This window comes from Pristis pectinata, chromosome 5 (genome assembly GCF_009764475.1).
Source record: "Pristis pectinata isolate sPriPec2 chromosome 5, sPriPec2.1.pri, whole genome shotgun sequence".
Classification (NCBI taxonomy): Eukaryota; Metazoa; Chordata; class Chondrichthyes; order Rhinopristiformes; family Pristidae; genus Pristis; species Pristis pectinata.
This window is the reverse complement of record NC_067409.1, coordinates 77,814,663-77,828,983: the sequence shown is the minus strand read 5'-3', so window position 1 is coordinate 77,828,983 and position 14,321 is coordinate 77,814,663.

The window sequence follows — 14,321 nt, the reverse complement described above, 5'->3', positions numbered from 1 at the left end:
AGAGCTTCTGTTGCCCAGCATCTTAATGAAGCTCCTGAGAGCACTTATTTTCCTTTGGTGATGCTACATGACTGATCTGTAACTTAGCTTCAATTACCTACCACTGTTCCGTATCCTTCAAACCCTCACCTTCAAAATGAGTGTCAGTCTCGCTTCTGATTTTGAGTTGACCCACTCTCAGCTACTTTGTGAACGAGGGATTTCCACTGCCCTTTGTGTGAGGAACTACTTCTGGAGCTCATTCCTGGATCAGTGGGGTGGGGGGGGGGGGGGGGGGGGGTGGAGTTGGCTCTTAGCACTTCAGTGTGGCCTGGCCTTGCCCAGAGCAATGTACCTCAGCGCTGGGCCTCTCCCAGCACGTGACCAGTAGCCCTCCCAGAGAGACCAGCTGAGAAGGTCCCACCCTCAGAACTCACTGGTTGATAAAACTGGCGCTAAATTTGAAAGCTTTTGATGCTCACATTTAAAAATATCCAGGAACAAGTTTTTAAAACAATTAGAACTATTAAAAATAAAAACACTCAGGAACACTCTCAGATACCGTATATAGATCTGTTATGCGTAATTAAACTTACTGACATAACTCAATTTAAAAGGTCTATTTACTATCATCCTCTTGTAGTACCAGATTCTCAGTCTCTCCCCATACTTCTTGATGAGGTTTCAGATAGCAGTTTCTCCCCATTTTGCCAGGTTTAGCTTGGCACAGGCCCAGGGGTCTGTGAAGGTTTGTGTTGTTCTGTCGAACTCCATGGAGAATCCACTCACGGGAGAAGCTAGCAGCACAGGTAGCACAGTGGAATCTGTCACTGCCAACTTAAGCTGGTGGCAGTTCTGGACTTTCCCATAGAGAAAAGTGAGCTAGTCTGGCAGAGCACTTGCACCTTAGTGGAAGATTTCCCCCGTTAATTTATGGTTTTACATGCCATCCACACCACTGATCTACAACTCTGAGAGAATAGACAGCCTTTCTGGTGAAAACCTTCCAGAAATCCAAATGCATAGGATCTACTGATTCTCCTACATTTATTCTATAGTCACATGCTCAGGGCAGGCACAGTAGTGTAGCGGTTAGCGTAACGCTTTACAGTGCCAGCAACCTGGTTCAAATCCGGCCACTGTCTGTAAGGAGTTTGTACATTCTCCCCATGTCTGCATGGGTTTCCTCCAGGTGCTCCAGTTTCCTCCCACATTCCAAAGACGTACGTGTTAGGAAGTTGTGGGCATGCTATGTTGGCGCCGGAAGCGTGGCGACACTTGCGAGTTGCCCCCAGAACACTACGCAAAAAGATGTATTTCACTGTGTGTTTTGATGTACGTGTGACTAATAAAGATAATTAAGGTATCTCATAAAGAATTGATTTGAAGCTTAACTATTGTATACTTATGCCCTTTGAAGTTACAATGCTCTTATAACTCATAGGAATACGTTGTAAATATAGTTGTTATTCAGGAGAAGCAGTTGTAAAGTTTAATGGCAGCAAACAATCCATAGCTTCTTTAATGACTTCGGGAAGTTCAAATGAAAATATTTGCTTTTAATTTTTGAGTAGCTCTATGCAAGTTGTTTAAAATTATTTGATGAAATGCTCCTTGTTCAGAGAGCTAACCTGATGGTGAAAGAGCCAATCTGTCTGATTACAACTGTTACAAGAAACAGCAAGTAGGAAAAATGCCAGTGTCTATCATAAAAGATGTGATAACAGGACACTTAGAAAATATCAGCGGGATTGGTCAAAGTCAACATGGGAAGTCAACATTGAAGGGGAAATCACGATTGACAAACTTACTCGAGTTTTTGAGGATGTAACTAGTAGAATAGGTAGGGGAAAGCCAGTGGATGTAGTGTACAGGCAGAACCCAGGTTACCCCAGGGTTCTGTCCCTCGGAACTGTTCATAACCCGAACTGTTTGTAAGTCGGAAATGAACAGAAACAGTGTTCGTAACCGGGAGAGGACCTGTATTTGGATTTTCAGAAGGCTTTGATAAAGTCCTACATGAGAGATTAGTGTGCAAAATTAAAGCATCTGTGATTGGGAGTACAGTAAAGCTCTGATTATTCTCTATGCGACCTTTAGGAAATCCCAATGGTTCAATCAGAATTCTCTGTTGAAAACAAAGAATTGTGGGTTCATTTTTTTTCTTAGCTGTTGTAACTTCCCACCATAGGTGCTTTTAGTTGTTGAGCTATTAAATAGCTTGTGGGAATTGTTTCCATGGCTCAAGGTTCAACAGCACAATGATCTCATGTAGAATATTTTCAGGAGAACCAGGTACTGGGGCCGTGTGGAAACTGCAGAAGTTGTGGGAAACCAGGAAACATTCTGGGGCCCAAACTATTTCCATTGCTAATTTTAGGATTCTGAGGATGCTTGGATTGGTCAATATGCAAAGTCTGACATGAGAAATTGGTAGGAGAAATTATGCTTGAATTTGAAGAGTTATAAATGAGTAGGGCAAGTTTTTTTTACACAGAGGGTGGTACGTGTCTGGAATGGGCTGCCAAGGGTAGTGTGGAAGCAGATATGATAGTGACATTTAAGAGGCTGTTAGATAGACACATGAATGTGCAGGGAATGGAGGGATATGCATCATATACAGGCAGAAGAGACGTAGTTTAATTCAACATCATGTTAATATTGATCCATCCAGAGTCTCTCTCTGGTACAAACCCCATCTCTTCTCCCCAACCCCCGCACACCTTCCCACCTCCTTCCGAATTGATTTCTGGGATTTTTCTTTCATTACATCTGTTGGGGTATGCCAGTCAATCCAGCATTGCATCTGAGCTGATGCTGGGTGTGGTAAATTGAGTGGTTGTACACCTTCACTGTCACAGAGTCATACAGCATTGAAACAGGCTCTTCAGCCCACTGTGTCCTTGCCAACCATCGGGTATTCATCTACAACAGAGAACATAGCACAGTACAGCACAGGAACAGGCCCTTCAGCCCACAATGTCTGTGCGGAACATGATGCTAAATTAAACTAAATCTCTTCTGCCTGTATATAATCCATATCCCTCCATTCCCTGCACATTCATGTGTCTAATCTAACAGCCTCTTAAATGCCACTATCATATCTGCTTCCACCACTACCGCTTGCAGCCTGTTCCAGACACCTACCACCCTCTGTGTAAAAAAAACTTGCCCCACACATCACCTTTAAACTTTTCCTCCCTTACCTTAAATGCATGTCCTATAGTACTTGACATTTCTACCCTGGGAAAAAAAATCTGACTGCCTACCCCACTTATGCTTCTCATAATCTTATAACGTTATATCAGGTCTCCCCTCAGCCTCTGATACTCTAGAGAAAACAATCCAATTTGTCCAACATTGCTCATACCCTCTAATCCAGGCAGCATCCCAGTAAATCTCTTCTGCACCCTTTCCAAAGCCTCCATATCCTTCCTGTAATGGGGCAACCAGAATTGCACACAATTCCTTCCTGTAATGGGGCAATCAGAATTGCCCAGAATAAATGTACTATTTATACTATACCCATTTACCAGAACTTGGTTTCAAATCTCAGTGATTCGAGTGCTTGTCTAAGTGCTCTTAAATGTTGTGAGAGTCTCTGACTCCACCATCCACTCAGCTAGTGCATTCCAGATTGCAACTACTCCCTGGGTGTAAAAATTCTTCCTTAGATCCTCTCTAATCCTCCTATCCCTTACCCTAAACCTATGCCCTCTAATTTTTCATACCTCTACTATGGAGAAAAGTTTCCTACTATCTAACCTATAATTTTGTATACCTTTATCAGTATATAAGTATACTTCATCAGGTCCCTGCTCAGCCTCTTCCGTTCTAAGGAAAACAAACCTAGCCTCTCCAGTCTCTCCTCATAACTGAAACACTCCATCCCAGGCAACGTCCTGGTGAATCATTTTGACACCCTCTTCTTGTTTTTCTACTGCCAGCTGAGCAGTTTGCCATCAGAATCCTGGAGGTTTGGAGAGATACAGCTCGGCAACAGGCCTTTCGGTCCACTGAGTCTGTGCTGACCATCAATCACCCATTTACACTAATCCTACATTGATACCATTCTCATACATTCTATCAATTCCCTTCAGATTCTACCACTCACCTCTACGCTGGGGGCAATTTGCAGTGGCTAATTAACCTACTGACCTGCATGACTTTGGGATATGGGAGGAAACCAGAGCACTCGGGGACACCCATGCAGTCACAGGGAGAATGTGCAAACTCCACACAGACAACACCAGAGGTCAGGATTGAACCCAGGTCTCTGGCACTGCGAGGCAAAGGCTCTACTAGCTGTGCCACTGTGCTGCCCACTTGGCTATCTCTTGGCCATCCTAAAAGAGGAGTGATCTAGGCTAACATTTTGATAAGGGAAGCAAGGGAAAGCAAAAGATTAACGTTCACACTCTCTGTAGCTTCTATTAGGAAGAGATTGCTGGTGAGGGGGAACTGAAGTGTAAGGAGGTATATGGACACTATTACCTGCAGTTTTAGCCCCACCAGTTTTGGCAAACATTGTATGCTCCATAGGCTAAGAAGATTAAATACCTTGGATAAAAGTTAATAGGCGGCGTATGTGTAAGTTCATGCTTTGTAAGAGTCTACTCAGAGACACTCTACACAAAACAATAAACTCTTGTGTAATTAAAGATCATGTAAATGAATCTTTAATAATTTTAGCTTGAGAAACACAATCACAGTTATTTCTTGCTTTGGGTCGGAACTCTTTATCTGGAGATCCTTTGTCCAGATGAAGGGTCTCGACTCGAAATGTCGACTGTCCATTTTCCTCCACAGTTGCTGCCTGACCTGCTGAGTTCCTCCATCATCTTGTGTGCTGCTCCAGATTCCAGCATCTCCAGCCTCTTGTGTCTCCACAGTTATTTCTTGTCTCTTGGAAAATCTGGTAGGCAAGGTGTGTAAATTCCAGTGCAAAGTACCTGCCATTAGGGTACATGTTAATTGTAGGTTGTTACATTCAATGGGCACATTGTCTGTTGGTTTCAGAGAACTTCCACTGTAAACCATACCTTATTGACAATAGGAATAAAGAGATTTGAGAGAAAACATGATTTGAAAAAGGACTACCTCGGAGAGTCTTGAAACAATATTTGGAGCATCACAAAAGTGGTTTCCTGATGGCCAGTTAAACAGTTTCAGTTCTACTAAGATTGCTCATAAGGCAGATTACATGATACGAATAAAGCACTAATAACAGAAACATCCATAAGCATAAAAATAGGCATTTAAAAGACCAATACATACACAGATATCACAGGCTGAAACATCACAAGATTATCTTTGGCTTGCCGATGGGGACAAGCTTTGAAATAAATGATGAGGAAACAAAAGCTGATTGTAGTCTATATTTAATTCATTTATTTCGGACTTTTCTTTCTATGTAGCTTCACGATTCACACAACAGCTGCTGACTTTGATGCGGATTGCTTGAAAATAACATAAGGTAATAAGAAAGAATAATTCATTCATATGTTCACTGATAATTACTAATTCTGCTGCTATGTTCTCTGCATAAAGAGGAATAACGGGGAGGTTTATATGCTGGCTTTAGAGGTGGAGAAATCTGCTAAAGGTTTCCTGTTTACTCTTGTTTTCTGACATTTTCCAATAAACCCTCCTGCTAATCATGCCAATTTCAGTGAAAGAAATGATTGGGATTAGTTCCTCAGTCCTCACAATAATCTGTCAGCTGTCACTTTTGTCTGTTTAGCCTCTCACTTACGTTAAAATCAAATCAAATTGACCATTTCCAGTGTTTTGTTTGCCTCTCCTCGTACTCTTACGAGGCTGGAAGTCAAATGCAGCCTTTTGCCCCACAGCAAAAACTGCTAAACTATCTTGGCTTAAAGAAATGAAGAAAACCATTGCACAAGCCCCAAAATATTGAGTGATAGTGAAGCAATCGTTTAAGTGGTATAACATTATAAACAGGACCTTTTCAGCATGGTACAAGGGTGGGGTTCGCTTGTGGTAAGGTAAAGTCAACCACTAATTCCGTTCTCATGCTCTGTGTAAACTTCTGTGAGCAGTAAAGAGGAACAAATACATTGCTGTAATTCTGAAGGAGAGCAAATTAATCTTGTACATCTGTTTTGCAATTTTATACAACTGGGATAAATGGATGAAATAAAGAGAAGCAAGCATTATCGGTATGCTGGTGAGAGTAAATTAGAAACACTGAGTTTGACAGTAAAGAACAGAAATACAAGAGACTGCAGATGCTGGACTCTGAAGCAAAAATCAAACTGCTGGAAGAACTCAGAGGGTCAAGCAGCATCTGTGCAGTCAAAGAATGGTTGATGATTTGGTTCAAGACCTAATGCAGGGTCTCAACCCAAAACGTCGGCCATCCTTTTGCCTTTACAGAGGTTGCTTGACCCACTGACTTCCTCCAGTCATTTGTTTTTTGACAGTAGATAAAGTGAGCATTGATTTCAAAGCTTCCCTGACATCTCATTGCCACTTCCATCCAACACTAGTGCTCTCTCCATGGTTTTACAATTTAGTCTGCTTCAAATATTCGTTCAGTTGTTTCCTAAAAGAATCAATGGTCCTGAATTCAAACATTCCAAGTGGAAGAGTTTTCAATAACCCTGTGTATAAGTGTGATATCCACTAACCTGAAACTTTCTTCCCTCCACTAACTACACATAACAACCACAGTGTGAAGTATCAGGAAATGCACAAGAGGACCTTGCCTTAGCACATGCAAAACACATGTGTGATATCTGCCACCTATTAGTGTAAGGACAGCAATCACATGGCAACATTCTCCCTGTAGATTTGGATTGAGGTCACACACCACCTGACCGTGAAGTATAGAGCCATAGAGTCATTCAGCATGGCAAAACCTTTGGCCCACCAAGTCCACAACAACCCATCTTAAACCTAACCATCTTATATATCTGCACCTCTCTGCTGCCTTTGGGGATGAGACTAGTAGAATAGATCAGGGGCAACCACTGGTTGTTGTGTAATTGGATTGTCAAAATGCATTTGATAAGGTCCCTCATAGGAACTATTCAACTTCTCTTGATAGGACAACCCTCTCATCCCAGGAATTAGCCTGGTGAATCTGCTTTGGACTGCCTCCAATGCTATTATATCCTTTTGGGGACCAGAACTAGGTGCAGTATTCCAGGTGTGGCCTCACCAACACTCTGTACATCTGTAACAAAACCTCCCTATTCTTAAACTCCAACTCCTTTGCAGTAAAGCCCAACATGCCCCTTGCCTTCCCAACTACTTGTTGGATTTGCCTGCTAACTTCTTGATTCAAGCACTAGAACACTGAGATCCTCTGAGCTTCACTCATTTGCAGTCTCTCTCCATTTAGATAATAATCTGCCTTTTGCTTCCTCTTTCCAAAATACACAACCTCACACTTCCCCACATTAAACTCCATTTGCCAGGTTTTCGCCCAATCACTTGATCTATCTATATCCCATTGCAGAATCACAATGGTACATAGGTACATAGAACAGTACAGCACAGTATGGGCCCTTCGGCCCACAATGTTGTGCCAACCTATATAAACCTTATCCATATTCAATCTATCCCCCTCTCTGCTTAGCCTCCCATGTTTTTCTCTATTTTTCTTCTATTTTTCTTTCATCCATGTGCCTATCTAAGAGACTCTTAAATGACCATGTCATATCGGACTTTATCGTACTTGTGGGAATGATTGGATGTGGCGCATGAAAAGGACTAGGGAGAGAAGAGGAAATCCATAGATCTTTGGATAAACTCTCGGAATCATAGAGAATACAGCACAGAAGTAGGTCATTCAGTTGACCAAGTCCACATTGATCATCAACCACTCATTTACACTAATCCCATGTTATTTTCCCCACATTCTCATCAACTCTCCCCAGGTTCTATCACTCACTTACACACTAGGAGCAATTTACAGTGACCAATTAACCAACCCGCACATGTGGGAGAAAACAGGAGCACCTGGAAGAAACATTCATGGTCACAAGGAGAACGTGCAAACTCCAGACCGGATGTCAGGATTGAACCTGGGTCAGTGGAGCTGTGAGGCAGCAGCTCTGCTAAGCTGGGTCACTATGCCTGCCTCGCTTATGGATGGTGATAGTCATGTTTGGAAATGTATGACGTACATGTATAATGTGTGCACATTTCTCAGTGGAGTTAGAGAGTGGAATAAATCGGATGTGCACATGTTCTGGCAGAACTTGATCCAGTGAAGGAAATAATGCAAGATTATACTGAAATAGTTAAGAAGTGATACCTTCCTGAAGAAGTGATGCACTGCCATTGACACAAGCTCCTTTGAGAAGATCTAAGAGGCTTATAGAACCTGTAAATAAGTTAAATCTTTAAAAATCTGTGTCACTCTTTCTCTTCAAAAATAAGAAAGTAATCATGTGTATATAAATATATGAGAAATGCACACATGATTGGTGTAATTGTAGGGAGTGAAAGAAACCTGTGTAGTACATGGTCCTGCAGTTCTCCGAACCACTGTATGTTCTCTGCAGTAACCATGACTAGAATAAGGGACATGTGCACATGCACATCCATTACAGTGGAATGCTGGCCAGAGCATTGTAGCAGCTGAGGTTAGAGGTCTAGCAGTAGCTAAAGGACAGGGTAATTAAAGGTGTGCAATTGGAAAGATAGTGTTCAGAGGAGCTCAGTTCAATGATGGTCTGTAGCTTACCAGAACAGCAATGGAATAGTCAATGAAAATAAAAAAAACTGCAAATGCTGGAAATCTGAAATAAAAACTGAACATTCTGGAAACACTCAACAGGTCAGGTAGCACATGTGGAGGGAGAAACAGTAATAGTTATCCGTAGAGGTAAGAATGACAACATTATTACTCACTGCTGATGTAATATACAGTACATACAGGGATCAATAGGGATGGTTGATACATCAGTGCTTGAGTTGCTTTTACCCTGAACTCATTGTCAATATACCTAAGAATACTAATGGAGCTCTCTGCAGAGTCCCTGCTGACCCTCTCTGGCCAGAGTGATGTTACAGTTTGAGGAACCTTGCACAAATTGGCTGCTATGTTCCTTATATTGCAACACGTCAGATCTTTTCATTGTATTTTGGGCTGTCCCACAGTAATGCAAGGCACTACAAAAATATGCCTATTGCCTATACCCATTTTTACTCCAGCCTGCAATAATTTGTATCACCTGCCAAGCTCAATAACTCATTTAGAGCCAGGATGATCCTGGTATAATTGCTAAGCTACAGGAGATAGGTAATGGTTACCGAGTATTCAGCCTGAGGACCTTGGAAGAGTGAGTGTGACTAGGATTGCAGCTGTATATTGTGGCTTTGTCTGAGTTCTGATGAGGTATTCTCATATTTTATACTTCATATTTTCTTCCAGCATAGAAGGAGGACATTTGGCCCATTGAGTATATGTCAGCTCTCAGAAAAATCTCATCCCTCCACTTATTTCAATGTAACCTGTCGTCATGCACCCTCTCACTTGCCCATCAACTCCAACCTGATTCTCCTATTACCCACCAACACTTGAGGTGATTTACAGTGGCCAATTAACCTAACAAGCAGCATGCCTTCGAGATCTGGGTGGCAACTGGAGCACTCAGTCACAGGGAGATCACGCAAAGTCCACACAGACAGTGCTGGAGGTCAGGATTGAACCTCGGTCACGAAAGTTGTGGGCCACCACGGCAACCTCGTGGTACAGAACATGGTTGTACGTGAAGGCTTAATGTGGAGAAAGCTGTAAATTTGGAACCTTTGGTTTGTTTAAGCTTGGCAGATTTTTCTATCCCTGGCCCTTTTGATATCATTCAACTACCAGTTCCCACTTACGATAGTGTGCTGCTCTCCAAGGGTGAAAGTCACACACAGCAAGCTTTCTTGACCACATCTTATGCTGCTGAGCAGAAATATCCAATTTGTCAAGCATTTAAGAGCTTAGGGGCTGCAACTCTTTACCTCTTATGCACAGACTTTGTTTCTGCCTCTGCTTTCGATTCCCTGTCCTTTCAGTTCCTCTCAATATGTTTCAAAGGCTGAAAACTACTGTGACCACTTTAATACTTTAGGAGCTCCAAAATGTTGCCCTCAGTGGGCACCCATTCATTTTCAAATGTCTGCACCCCCTCAGTTTTGAGCAACAACCTTTGAAAGGTAGTGTCCTCCAGACTTAAAACTTCCCATGTTAAATTGTTTGTTATGAAGCTTCACGCCACAAGTGCAAGCTAATAAAGTAATGCCACGTCATCTTCTCCATGCACTTTACTAAACACTTTCCTCTCCGATGAACATATCAGATCCCTTGACAGTAATACAATGAAGAGCAGGGACATTCCCTCCAATCAATTGACCAACATTTATGCCACAACTAACACTTGAGAAACAAATCAATTGTCCATTATCACATTGTTGTTTGGTTGAGATCTCATGCGTAAATTGGACAGCTTTTTATTTTTTCATTTTTCAAGCAAGGCCAACATTCATTGCCCATCTCCAACAGCCCTTGAGAAAGTGGCAGTGAGTCACTTTCTTGAACCATTGCCATCTCTCTGGGGAAGGCACTGCTACAACACCATTCCAAATCAGGATAGTGTATGATTTGGAGGGAAATATGCAGATGGTGTCCCCATGCACCTGAGACCCTTGTCCTTCTTGGTGGTAGGAGTCAAAGGTTTGGGAGATGCCCTCAGAGTAGTCTAGGCAAGAAATTGCAGTGCATTTTTCAGATAATAAACATTTGCAGCCACTGCAAGTGAATGTTTCGCAGCAGTGAATAGGATGCTTTGTCTTGGATGGTGTTGAGCTTCTTGAGCTTCTCTTTAAGTGGGGAGTATTCCAAAACGTTCCGGTCTTGTGCCGTTTAGATAGTGGAGAGGTGAGCCACTGTCCACAGGATACCCTCTCATCTGCCCTTATATCCATTGTATTTATGCTGCTGGTCCAGTTGAGTTTTTGGTCAATGGTGATCCCCAGGTGGTGGGGTGGGGTGGGGGTGGTGGGCTTGGTCATAATAATGCCACTTGAAATCAAGGCTAGAGTTTCCCCTGTTGGATGTGGTCATAGTCAGGCACTTCCGCAGTACAAGTGTTACTTACTATGAATGAGCCCATGCCTGAACCTTGTTGAGGTTTTGCTGCATGCAGGCATTGGTTGCTTCATTTGCTGAGGATATTATATTTATTGTGAACTGAGATGTAGCAAACAACAAAAGATAATCTGTATCTACATATGCTGATGAGCGTTTCCAGCAGCTTCTGTTTTTATTAAGAGGTAGGAAAGCCTTTGAACTGTACAGAAATACAGTGGAACACTGCACCCTGGATTTCTTGGAAGTGGAATTGGTATTGGTTTATCATTGTCACTTGTACCGAGGTACAGTGAAAAGCTTGTCTTGCATACGTTCATACAGATCAATTCATTACACAGTGCATTGAGGTAGTACAAGGTAAAACAATAACAGAATGCAGAATAAAACGTAACAGCTACAGCGAGAGTGCAGTGCAGGTAGACAATAAGGTGCAAAGTCATAATGAGGTAGATTGTGAGGTCAAGAATCCATTTTATTGTACTAGGGAATCATTCAATAGTCTCATAACAGCAGGATAGAAGCTGTCCTTGAGCCTGGTGGTACGTGATTTCAGGATTTTGCATCTTCTGCCCGGTGGGAGAGGGGAGAAGAGAGAACGTCTGGGGTGAGTGGGGTCTTTGATTATGTTGGCTGCTTTACTGAGACAGCGAGAAGTATAGACAGAGTCCATGGAGGGGAGGCTGGTTTCTGTGATACACCAAGTTGTGTCCACAGCTATCTGCAGTTTCTTGCAGTCCTGGGCAGAGCAGTTGCCATACCAAGCCGTGATGCATCCAGATTGGATGCTTTCTATGGTGCATCAATAAAAATTGTTAAGGGTCGTTGGGGACATGCCAAATTTCTTTAGCCTCCTGAAGAACTAGAGGCGCTGATGAGCTTTCTTGGCTGTGGAGTCTATGTGGTTGGACCAGGACAGGCTTTTGGTGATGTTCATTCCTAGGAACTTGAAGCTCTCAACCCTCGCGACCCTGTTGACATAGACAGAAGAATGTGCACCGTCCCCCTTCCTGAAGTCAATGACCAGCTCTTTTGTTTTGCTGACATTGAGGGAAAGGTTGTTGTCATGACATTATTTTACTAAGCTTTCTATCTCCTTCCTGTACTTCAACTTATCGTTATTTGAGATACGGCCCATTACGATGATAGCATCTGCAAACTTGTAGATGGAGTTAGAGCAGAATCTGGCTACATAGTCATGTGTAAAGGGAGCAGAGTAGAGGGCTGAGGACACAGCCTATGGAGCACCAATGTTGAGAATAATCGTGGTGGAGGTGTTACTGCCTATCCTTACTGATTGCGGTCTCTCCCCATCCCTCACCCCCTGACACATGCCTGGTCAGCCTCCAGTCCTGAAGATGGTTCAGATAGAGTCAGCCTTGGCCTAGTAAGTAGCACCTTAAACCTCAAAGTTTGAAGGTTGTGGGTTCAAGACTCACTCCCGAAGGCTTGAGACAAAAATCCAGCCTGACACTTTATCACTGTGACAAGGGAAAAGAACAACATTGGAGTTGTCACCTTATGGATGAGACCCAGCATAGCATGGCCCTGGCAGATGGATGCAAAGAAATTCCATAATGTTACCTCGAGATAGAAGAGACAAAAGTGCTATGCAGGTCAGAATTTATACTTCACTTAAATCAAACAGTTACCTGATACTTTTTCAGATGATGTTTGTTGGAGATGATTGAGTGTGTATTGGCTGTAAAGCACTTTGGAAAGTTCCTGAGATAGTGAGAGTTGGCACATACGGTCCTGAACATTCCCTCAGGTGGGTGCCACGAGTGGTGGGTGGGTGGGGAGAGAGAAATTACGGACAGGAAACTCTGAAGAATGTTTCAATTTGTGGGGTGTTCTTTAATTTTTTTGCTCTAATTTCCTGCTGACTGGTCTGGTAGGCCGGTTACCTGTGAGGTGGGAAAGCCTGCAGCAGAAAGTGCAGCAGAGGAACAGGTAGGTCAGGTGTTGTGGAGAAGGCATGACGGCCATTTGGGAGAGGTGGTGGACTGGGGTGAGCTCATGGTCAGGGGGTATTTGGTGTGGTCAATCACAATATGGTTAGAAAGGGACAGGGAGAGGTTGGCAGGAAATGGTCAGAGGCGGTGGAGCTGGGGTCATCAGAATTACAAAGCTGGCTAGTTGGCCTGGGAGAAAGACCCTCCCTACTCTTTTGCCCACAAGCAGTGTTGCAAGGCCAATTATCTTATCGATTCAATTCTTACCGTCTTTTCCTACCTGCTGAGTTTCCTGAGATCCAGGCAACTTGCTGACATTAGTTAATAAGAAAGTCTGTACAAATGAGGGCATGCAAGCTCCTTGGAAGCTTTCAGTGATTGATACTGATCCTAAGAGCATATTAAATGCCCAGACCACCTCCAGCTCTCATCATTGATATAGCAATGTGAGAGGTTGTAATGGGATTGAGTCAGTTCTAAAATACCCCTTAAATATTGAATTCCCACCTGAGCAGTTTCTGCTTACCTCTGGGTTAAATTTAATCCCCAATAATATATATTTTCTTTCTACATGGTTGCGGCAGGATTCCTACAACTTGCTGGCGGAATATTGATGACACCCAGCCCCTTTGCTTAAATGAGCCAGGCACATGGTGTAAGGTGACCAGGAGTCTGATGGAAATCACCCCCTCACAGATCCCAGTTACTGAGCTGAGCTTGAATGGAGACACAAGAGACCGCAGACGCTGGAACCTGGAGCAACACACAGTCTGCTGGAGAAACTCAGCGGGTCGAGCAGCATCTGTGGGGGAAAATGGACAGTCACTATTTCATGTTGAGACCCTTCAGCCGGACTGAAAGAGCAGAGAGGGGAGAGCTGGGAGGTGATGGGTGGAGGTGATAAAGGGCTGAAGATGATGGAATCTGATTGGAGGGGAAGGTGGAGCCTAAACATTGAATTCTCCAACTTCCGGTAAACTGTTCCCCATCTGTCCCTTTTCTCTCTCCTCCTGATCCACCCATTTCTTCCTACACTCACCCCAGCCCCCCATCACCCTGTTTCTTTCCCCTCCTCCACCTGCCCATCACCCACACACTCCACCCACTAGGTGCCCTCCCCCCACTGTTCCCATCTGCCCACCCCACCTCCCTCACTTGATTCCATGCTCCACCTTCCGCTCCTTTCAGCCATTTAACACCTTCACCCATCACCTTACAGCTTCTGTCGCTACTTCCACTCTTCCCTCCTCCATCTCCTTATCATCCCTCCTCAC